Here is a 10,111-nt window from a genome sequence, read left to right as displayed (position 1 = left end):
TTCCAAAGTATTAGGGTGCGGCCTCCGGGGCCTGGGGGCAGTGGCTGTAGGGACCCAAGCCTTTGGTTTCCTCAGTGATGCAAAGGCCCTCTCTCACCCCCCTGAGCCTGCCACCTGGAACCTCCTGGTGCTCCATCACCATGGGACAGTCACTTGTACTTGCTGAAGGAGAAAGTCTGAGTAGGCGTGGTCCAGAGTAGCTGATTTCAAATGGCGACTCGCAGGGTCTGAATCTGGAAGTCCCACAGGCCGCCTCTTGACTGGGTAGGCCTGTGAGAAATTCCTGGCCATGAGGAGAAGGCTCAAACCACACCTGGTAGGGAGCAGGGAGGCCCTTCTTGCTCCCCCAAGCTCAGAGTGGGCAGAGCCGAGCGGTGGTTGGGAGGCATCAGGCTTTGGAATTAGACTGGATTTGAGACCCAAAACCTCTATGGAAACTTGGAGAAAGTCCAAGACAAAGACGAGCCTCAGTTTTCTCATTTGTCAAATCCGGAAACAGTATCTGCCTGGTGAGACTGTCATTAGGAACACATGAGGATTACGTGCGGCAGCAGGGTGTACATGCTACAAACCCAGACTCTGCAGCCAGGGGTTTAGGCCTTGGGCTGTTACTTATTAGCTGTGTGTTCTGGGGCAGGTCACTTAGATGTTCTGTCCCCAGTTTCCTCATCTTTAAATGGGGATGATAGAACACTGTCTTCTTCACAGAGTTGATCAATAAGCTAACAGATGCAAAATTGAAATAATGTCTGGGACATAATGAGTGCTTGGTAAGTGCTAGCTATTGTTGTGTAAAGTGAGTATCACAGCAAGTTATCATAGATTGATTACAGTCAGAGTTCAGAAAAGGGTAGCTGTTATCATCATCATCATCATCATCATCATCATCATTTTTTCTAGGGAACCCGAGTGGATTTGGATAAAACCTGGGGCCTGAAGGGGCATTGAGGAGAGGAAAACCTGAAGTCACTGTGGAAGTCAGACTTTGGGCCTCCTTTGTAATTCTGCTTGGTTTTGTCCCAAGCAGAGGAAGACGTTGTGATTAGCTAATGGCAGGAGAAAGACAAGAGGGACGGTCTTTTTTGGAGGAGGTAAGAGTTCCAGGGTATCCTGTTCATCTCTCTGCAAAGATGAAGTGACCTCGAAGATTGCCCAATCCACACCATGCAGAGAAGACACTGAAGATCCCCCCGCAGACACCCTGGCCCACAGCAGAGTCAGGACATTGAGGCTGAGAGCTGAGAGTTTCTACTCCCACGTTTATCAGAACTACATGCTCTATTGGGCAATGGCTGTGATTGTTCCTGCTGGCGAACATGTTCCCTTACAGACAAGCTGTTAGGGTTCTGGCTGGTATCTCTTCAATGCACAGGCCTTACAGCCCAGCTTGAGGTTAATATAATTTCTATAACCAGAATGTTATAATACAGTAGTTCTCTGTCCTGGTTGCGAATTTGAATCATATAGAAACCTTTTAAAAATACTGGTGCGTGGGGCCCAGCCCAGACCAATTGAATCTGAATGTCATGAGTAGACATGAGCATTGTGTGGTTCAAAAGCTCCCTAGAAGGTTTGAAGACGCATCCAGGGCTAACAAGCCACTGCTCCAAACCATGCCTTCCTGCTTCCCTTCGTCTTGAACTTCATGCCCCTCTCCCATCCCATTCCATTCCACTATTTCTTTTTTCTACTTCTTTTTCTTTTTTCTACTTCTATTTCTTTTTTCTACTCTACTGTGGTTTATTTTATTGTGATTCACTTTGTTGAGATACATTCCAATGAAACTGATCGGTTGAATGATTTGATCATTCAAAATGTATTTATTAAAGCCCTGCTGTATACGAGATATTGGTCTAGGAAGGGCAGCTCCAATAGGAAACAGGAAAAGAAAAAAAGTCCCTGCTTTTATGGAACTTACATTCTTATGTCGGGAAAACAGAAAATAAGCCAAAAAAAAAAAAATACAGAATATTCATGGGTGGAAATTAGAAAAATAAAACAGGGAGGGGGTGTGAGAGATGGTCAGGGAAGGTGACATTTGAGCAGAGCCCTGAATGAAGGAGCCACCACATGGATATGTGAGGGTAGAACATTCCAGAAAGAGAAAAGAAATTGTCAAGACCCTAATGAATGAGCATGTGAGGCACATTCCCTTCTAGTCCAGTCCATTCCACTCATCATTACACATTACAACTCATCCTATAAACATCATCCACCCTATTCCAGTTCTAACTAGTATTTTTGACTTGGCTTAGACAACTGGGTTACAGTCTAATATGGGTAACAGGTGAGCATACGATAAAGGCTAAGTCAGAGTGTTGCTGATGGAGATGGCGCCGTCCTGATCTGGTTGAGCCCAAATCTGGGTAGGTGTTCTGCCTGACAACCACGTGTTAAAACCACATGCAGGTTTAGAGCGAAATTAGGAACCACTTTTTCTCAGTTATATTTTCCCATGTGCAGCCCCACTGACCTCATGGATCTTTTGTTTGATTATGTACTCTAAATTCAAGCCGTGGTGGACACCAGAAACCCATCAGGATTCAAAGCATGTGCCCTTATCTCCTTTTCTTACCTGCCATGGTGTCTGAAATTGCCCCAATTTGGTCCCTCAGTGAAAGGCCTTCTGGAGATGAGCATGTTAAACACAGTTCCGGTGTTCTGTTATCCTATTAGGATCCCTGTGGATCTTGCATAGACTGGGATCCTGAGGGAATAGGACATGCAACAGGCAAGATTTGATTGGAGAGGAGAAGAGGAAGCTAATAGGACAAGATCTAGAAAAGTAGGGGCCATCAAGATACGTGCATAGCCCAGGAAAGCAGGAGGGCACTGAGGTCCTGGGGGTGGGATGGGCAGGGAAGGCCAAGGCCACACAAGGGTCTGTCTGCGTCCCACCGAAGGCCTGGTGGATGCCTGGTGGATGCCTGGTGTGTCAGTTTTTAAAACAAGTCTGCACATTCACTGATGCATCTTCCATTGACAGGTGAGGTCTATGTCTCCTCCCTTTGAATCTGAGTTGCCCTTAGTAACTCTCTTGGGAGCAATAGAATATGGCGGAGATTTTGCTCCATTATCCCTGGTATGGGTCATAAAAGCCCGTGGAGCCTTTGCTTGGTTCTCTTAGGTCACTCACTCTGGAGGAGGCCAGACATCACGTAAGGAATTTGGCAACCCCAAGACCACCATGGTGGAGAGGCATATCTGAGCACCCAGCCAAAGGCTGGCCTCAACCGCCAACAGTCTTGGACTGAGAATGGATATGACCAAGCCATCTTGGACGTCTGGCCTAACCGAGCCTTCAGATGACTGCAGCCCCAGCTGGCACTGACTCCACCCTCATGAGAGGCCCCCCAAGCAAGAGCTGTCCAGTCAAGCCCTTTCTGCATTCTTGACCCACAAAATCATGAGCCAAATAAAATGGTGTTTTTCTGTTTTACGCCATTAAATGTTGGGGTAGTTTATTTCATAGCAATAGTAACAAGAGCTCTTTGTGCCTAGCCAGCTCTTTGTAGTCCAGATTTATGGGCCAAACATCCAGAAAAATGACAATAGCATCTCACAATGGGCTGTCCCTGGGTAGTTGGAAGAGAGAGATGGGAAGAAAAAGGGACTTACAGGAAAAAGGGCTTATAGACTTGGAAATGATGTTAGAGCTTATCTGGTCCAAATCCTTCCTTTGAGAGCCTGAGAGGAAGGGGCTTGCTCAAGGTCACCACGAATGTATGGGAGAGACACAGGACTGGATCCAAGATCCTGTGTCTGGACTGCTATTTTCCTTCTTCAGTCTTTCTGGGCCAATACAGGGCTGTGGAACAAGGGGGTTGGGAGGGCAGCCACTTCTGGTTTCCTTGGAATGGGTTTGGATTTCATTAAGTTGAATGCCATTCTGGATCTCTCTGGAAGTGACCCCTTATGGAAGTCTTTGCCAAAAACATCCTCCCTCTGTCCATCCATGCCTGCCTGGATTCTCTCCAGACCATCTTCTTTTTGACACATTCAATGATTTAGTCCAGCAGTATTTCTAAGGCACTTCTTACGTGCCAAAGGCTGTACTGGGGCCTGGGCTTCCTTTTTGAGCACATACATGGATCCTGCCCTCAGGAGCCACCCCGATCTCCCCATTTAGGAGAAACAGCTCTCATGTTTGAACTGCAGTTCTGTTGTCTTTGCTCCACCTAGGACACCACTCCTGTGTGTAATAATTGGATTCATGACTCATTTCTGGAGTCTAAGCTTCTCCAGGGCAGGATTAGTGCCAGGTTCATGGACGTCTCTTCTGTGGCTCAGCACCTGACCCAGCTGCCCTGGCTGCCTTGTAAGGTAGTGAGTTCCCCATTGCTGTCAGCAAGAGACAGAGAAGAATATGTGTGCGATGGGCTGGGGATGGGGAGGATGAAGTTGTTCGAGGATTGCACAAGGGATCCTCATTCCTGCAGTCAAGAGTCTCAGTTTCTCATGTGGATGCTCACTATGCCCCATGTACGGTGCTTTGGGCTTTAAATACGTTTAATCATAACATCCACATTCTGCAGTTAGTAGGATTAAAACCTCCAGGTTACAGACTGGGAGGCGGAGGCTGAGCTTAAGGGCCTCCACTTGGAAGTGGCAGAAGATGAATTCAAAAGCAGGTGGACTTTTATGCCCATATTTTTCAAAATGGAGATTGTTAGCTATGGGTGGGTTATGAAAGCAATTAGTAGATTGTGATCATTTCAAAAGTGAATAGAACGGAATGGAAAATATCAAGAGTGCATTGCTTGTGGTAAGCCTTAAGGATTTGCTTCTGAAAAACTTGGTTCAGGTATACATGCACATACACTTACCATGGATTGATACATCTGTACACACACACGCATATACATACATACACATATACACATACATATAGAGTGTGTTCTGTGTCATAATATGTATACATTCATGGTCAAAACCACTGTTCTGGGCCGTATGGCTCCAAACATACCAATAAGAAATAACATTTTATTGAGTGCCTACGATGTGCTGGGAATGCTATTGAAACTAATAGTTTCTTCTCCAGAGAGGAAGTGAAGTCTCTTTGACAAATGGACAAGCCCTTGCCCTTCTGGTTGTGTCCCCAGCCGGGTCCCCTGGCCCCTACCCCACGGTGAGAGAACTGCCCCATCTGTCTCCCAGGCTAGATTCAAAGTGCTCTCTCCAGAATGTCCCGTCTAGACAGGACAGCCCTCACTATGCAACGTGTCAGGGTGACGTGTAAGGGTGTCACATCGTCAGGCCTCTGGGAAGTCTGGGCCACCATCCCCACACCTGCCCCAGGTGGGAGTTTACTCAATCCACCAGGCCCCAGTGACTCTCATTATTTTATCTCTTTATTCATTTATTTCTGTTCTTGAAGTACAAACATACTGACATGTTTCCAAAACTAGATACAGGGCAGGTGGTTGTAACAGGAGTCACTAGAGGACTGAAGAGGAGAAAAAAGATGGGAGGGTGGAGGAGAGGGGAGGAAAGGGTGCCTCTGCTCTTTCCCTGAATTTTCAAGTTGAGGGTCAGAGAATGTCAGAGCAGGCAGAGTCTCCTTAGATAATGCCTGATCCAGCCCCTTAATTTTATGCATGGAGAAACTGAGGCCCAGAGAGGGCAAGGGACTCTCCCAGATAACGCCAGCCTGGCTCATGGCTTTTATCTCCTCTCTTCTCCCCACTGCTACAGGCTCAGCTGGGCCCCTTCCTGGGCACGGAAGCCTTCAGGGCCACCTTCTGGGACTCAGCCCTGTCATCTCTGCTGCCAGTCTGGCCCTGCTGTCCTGACCCAGCCCTGGGGGGTCCTGCTGTTCTGGGCTTCTCCGAGCACCTAGGCCTTGGCTTGCTCTTCCACCCCCATTTGAGGCCAGAGTCCTATTCAAATATCAAACAAACCATTAGGCACAGGTAGTGACCAATTAGAATGGGTAGTGGCCACATGCCAGAGTTCCCTGCTCGGATCCTTCAAATGTTGGATGTGGGTGGTCTGGAGGTGCTGGGGAGGGGTTGGGGTGGCTGGGGTGGAAAGTGGACTTGCCAGTCCTGGAACAGCGGCAATTAGCCACTTAGGTATTAGAGTATTTTAACATCTCTACAGGTGCATATTGCTTAAATATCAGCCTGGATCCCACCCTTAAAACCACATTCCTGAACCCACATGAAGCCTTGGCATCTGGTAGCCACCTACAGCCACCTGCACTGTAGGTTTCTGAGAGTCACCCCCACTGGATTCTCTGTTGCCAGCTTTGCCTGGAAGAGGGGCCTGCCCTTGTCCCATGATGTCCCAGTACCAGGCCTTGTGATGGGGGGGTGTGTTGGTTTCCTGGATCTGCCACAACAAAGCACCGCAAACTGGGTGGTGAAAACAACCAAAATGTGTTGTCTCACGGTTTAGGAGGCTGGAAGCCTGAGGATGCCTCTCTCCTAGCTTCTGGTGGTTTGCTGGTAATCTCTGGCATCCCTGGCTTGTCGTGCATCACCTGGGATCTCTGCCTTCACCTTCACATGGCATTCTCCTGTGTCTTCAGGTCATCTTCTTTCTGTACGTGTCTGTCTCTGTGTTCACTTTTCCCCTTTTTATAAGAACATTGGTCATTTTGGATTAGGGCCCACTCTAATGACCTCATCTTATCAGTAAAGATCCTATTTCCACACAAAGTCACATTTACAAGTACTGGGGATAAGTCTCCAATATCTTTTTGTGGGGGGGATACAATTTAGCCCATATCAGCAGGATTTACTTATAATATTTCCTTGTGAACTCTGAGCATCAGGAAGTTTTATCATTTTAGTCTGACCTCCTTTGATTGAGGATTATAACTTTGCATGTTTTCCCTCCATTCCTCCCTCCCTTGCTTCCTTCCCTCCCTTCTTCCTTTTACTTCCAGGACTTATTTGATTCAGATGACACATTTCATGGAAGCCTGATGGGTTAGACATGTGAAGGCCAATTTGCCCTGGTCGAAGAAGGATAGGAACCCCTAGGATGCCATGGAACACATTTTGGGAACTCCTGAGTAAGCTGCTCTCAAATCTCCCTCTAGCTCAGATGTTCCATGGATCCTTCTCACCCTGGGTTTGACTCAAGCCCACTTCTATATGGTCTTGTTTATTTGGGGGCTAATTCTGCTTGCGACTTGTTCATGTGCCTTGGCAAGGGCTGCCCAGGAAAAGGATCCCTAAGGCTTTCATCCCTCAAGTTCTTGTTTAGAATGGGCTGTCTGAGGGTGCCAGCTGGGAGTGTTGCCAAAGTGTTTCCCATCAGAATAAGAACTGTGGATCTTTTCTATGACTCTGCCCCTTGCTCTGGCTGCAGAGCAAAGTTGCATTGGTTTGGGAAACCCAGGATTATCCCTTCTTACATGGGGCTGTGGTGTGTGTAAATCTCAAACTGTAGCTTAGTTACCTTGCCCTGAAACTTGCCTCCTGTGGAGGTGCAGGACTGGGGGTGAGGCAGGAAGAAGACTCTGTCTTGGCCAGTGCTGGTGCTATGTAGGAACACTTTGTGTGACGGGCACCTTTAGTAACAACCCAACAAAAGTAGAGCTGCCAACAGAACCCTTGCCCACTGAGTAGCTTGCCAGCAGGACACACCTGAGGAGAATAACTGCTCCTCAGCCCACCATGGCTTTCCCATTCCCCTTTGCTAGCTTTCCCAGCTTCTCTTGGAGGGATGTCATTGCTGTGATTGGCTTACAAAGGACCTCCATCTTGCTAGCACTCTCATGTTCTCTCCCTTGCTCACTGTGAGGACGCAGGCCGCCATATTGTGAGCTGCTTCGTGGAGAGACCCACATGGCAAAGGACCGAGAGCATCCTCTGGTGAACAGCCAGTGAAGAACTGAGGTCCTCAGTCCAATGGTCCACGAGGCACTGAATCCTGCCAACAACCACCGAGTAAGCTTGGAAGTGGACCCTGCCCCAGTTGAGCCTTGAGATGGCTGTGGTCCCAGCTGAAATCTTGGCTGCAGCCTTGTGAGAGACCCTGATTCACAGGACACAGCTAAGCCATGGCTGGATTCTTGACCCACAGAAACTGTGAGATAAGAAATGCTTTAGTCCACTAAGTTTAGGGTAATTTGTTATACAGCAATAGCTAACTAATACAGAGGGCTTTGATTCTTGATAAAAGAGATAGAGGAAACCACTCCTGGTTTCCTGTGGATACAATGGCCATCTTGTGACCATGAGGCCACAGGGATGAGGACCATTCCCATGAAGCATGGCAGAGCAGAAAGATGGAATGACCCAGGGTTCTAACAGCAACTGCAAGCAACTGGGTCAATGCAGCAACCACCTACATCTGGACTTCTCATGTGAGAAAACATATTCTTATTTAGGTCTCTATTGATTGGGTTCTGTTACTTGCAGCCAAAAGCGTTCCTAAAAGTAAATCACTTCTCCTATCTGGATCTCAGATGCCTGATCTATCAAATGATGAGGATGGAGTAGCTGATCCCTGATCCCTAGAACCCTAGATCTATGTCTGGCTACACAGTCACTTGATATTCTTTGGTCAAATGCTCTATTTCCATTAGGGTCCAGTGGCACACAAGGAGCTGCAGATATCATGGCTTTATGCCAGACCCCAGGAGTGTACACTGTGATTCTCCTACTACAGCTTGCCACAAACTCCTCACAGCATCTCCCTGCCTCAGATTTACCTCTAATACCACAGGGCCTGCCAGGGCTTATGGCCCAAGCACTGGGGCTACTGTACCATAGCCAGGATTGTGCTGGGCTTTATTCAGAGCTGGTAGTCCTCTGTGTCACTCGGGAGTGACATTATTTCCATGTGTGGAGTCTGCTAAATTCAGAACCTGGAGAGAGTTTCCCTGTGTTGGACTTTTTCCTTAGTGGCAGGAGTATAAAATAATTTGCCCTTTACTTTGGAGGGTATATACTAGCCTTTCCCAGAACCCATTAAAACTGATGTGGCAGGACCCTGAATCTTCACAGGGTTTATCTCTCATCCTCTGGAGTGCTTATATCTTATCAAGACCTCCAAGGTCTTCTTGTTCATTACTTACTGATTAACAGGAAGTCGTACTAATATAGTTGGCCAATATAATGATCTGTGGAATGTCCATTCTTTAAAGGTGGCACTAATCTCTACCATTCCCTCATGAAGCAACACTGACTTTGATTTATTATCTTGGTTAGTCGGGGGGGGGGGGGGGGGCCGCGAGGCAGTTTCAGTTTTGACTTGCCCCTCCCCAGTATGACAGCTCTTATCTCACAGGCCAAGGAAATACGATGAGGGTTCTGCCAAGTATCAAATGTGCCCATTCAAGTTGTATACTCGGGGACTGAGGGAATGGCCCCCAGGTGAGTCCATGGACCTACTGTGCCTGGACTCCGTTTACTACCTGGCTCCCATCTACTCTCACTCTAACAAGGGCCAAGATAATCTTTTTGGTCTCCATTTATCAACTCAGATCCTGTGTCCAACAGTCCTCAGCATTTCTGGGTATTTTTCTTAGCATAAGGTAACTTACCTGAAGGAAAAAAGAATAAAAGCCTTGGGCCAGGTGTGGTGGCTCATGCCTGTGATCCTAGCACTCTGGGAGGCCGAGGCAGGAAGATCGCTTGAGGTCAGGAGTTCGAGACCAGTCTGAGCAAGAGTGAGACCTTGTCTCTACAAAAAATAGAAAAATTAGCCGGGTGTGGTGTTGAATGCCTGTAGTCCCAGCTACTTGGGAGGCTGAGGCAGGAGGATCACTTGAGCCCAGGAGTTTGAGGTTGCAGTGAGCTAGGCTGACACCACAGCCCACGGCACTCTAGTCTAGCCCTGATGACAGAGCAAGACTCTGTCAAAAAAAAAAAAAAAAAAAAAAGCCTAGAGATACTTTGACATGGTAGTTCAGGGTCTTTCTTCCTGGGGATTTGATCTTTCCTTCAGTCAATGGGTCTCATGTCTAAAAACGGGCTCAGGTCTAGAAGCTTGGCAAGGGATTCTGATCCTTGGTTTATTTTGACTGCATAGATTGAGCAATTCCCTTGCTGGCTGCCCATCTAGCCTGCCCTTAGGAATGTTGTGTTCTATTAACCGTCTCCATAGCTGTCTGTGGCTCAGGCCCTAGATGCCTCGGTGACTCTGCTGCTCA

This window comes from Eulemur rufifrons, chromosome 3, assembly GCF_041146395.1.
Source record: "Eulemur rufifrons isolate Redbay chromosome 3, OSU_ERuf_1, whole genome shotgun sequence".
Lineage (NCBI taxonomy): Eukaryota > Metazoa > Chordata > Mammalia > Primates > Lemuridae > Eulemur > Eulemur rufifrons.
Note: the sequence above shows the minus strand (reverse complement) of the source record.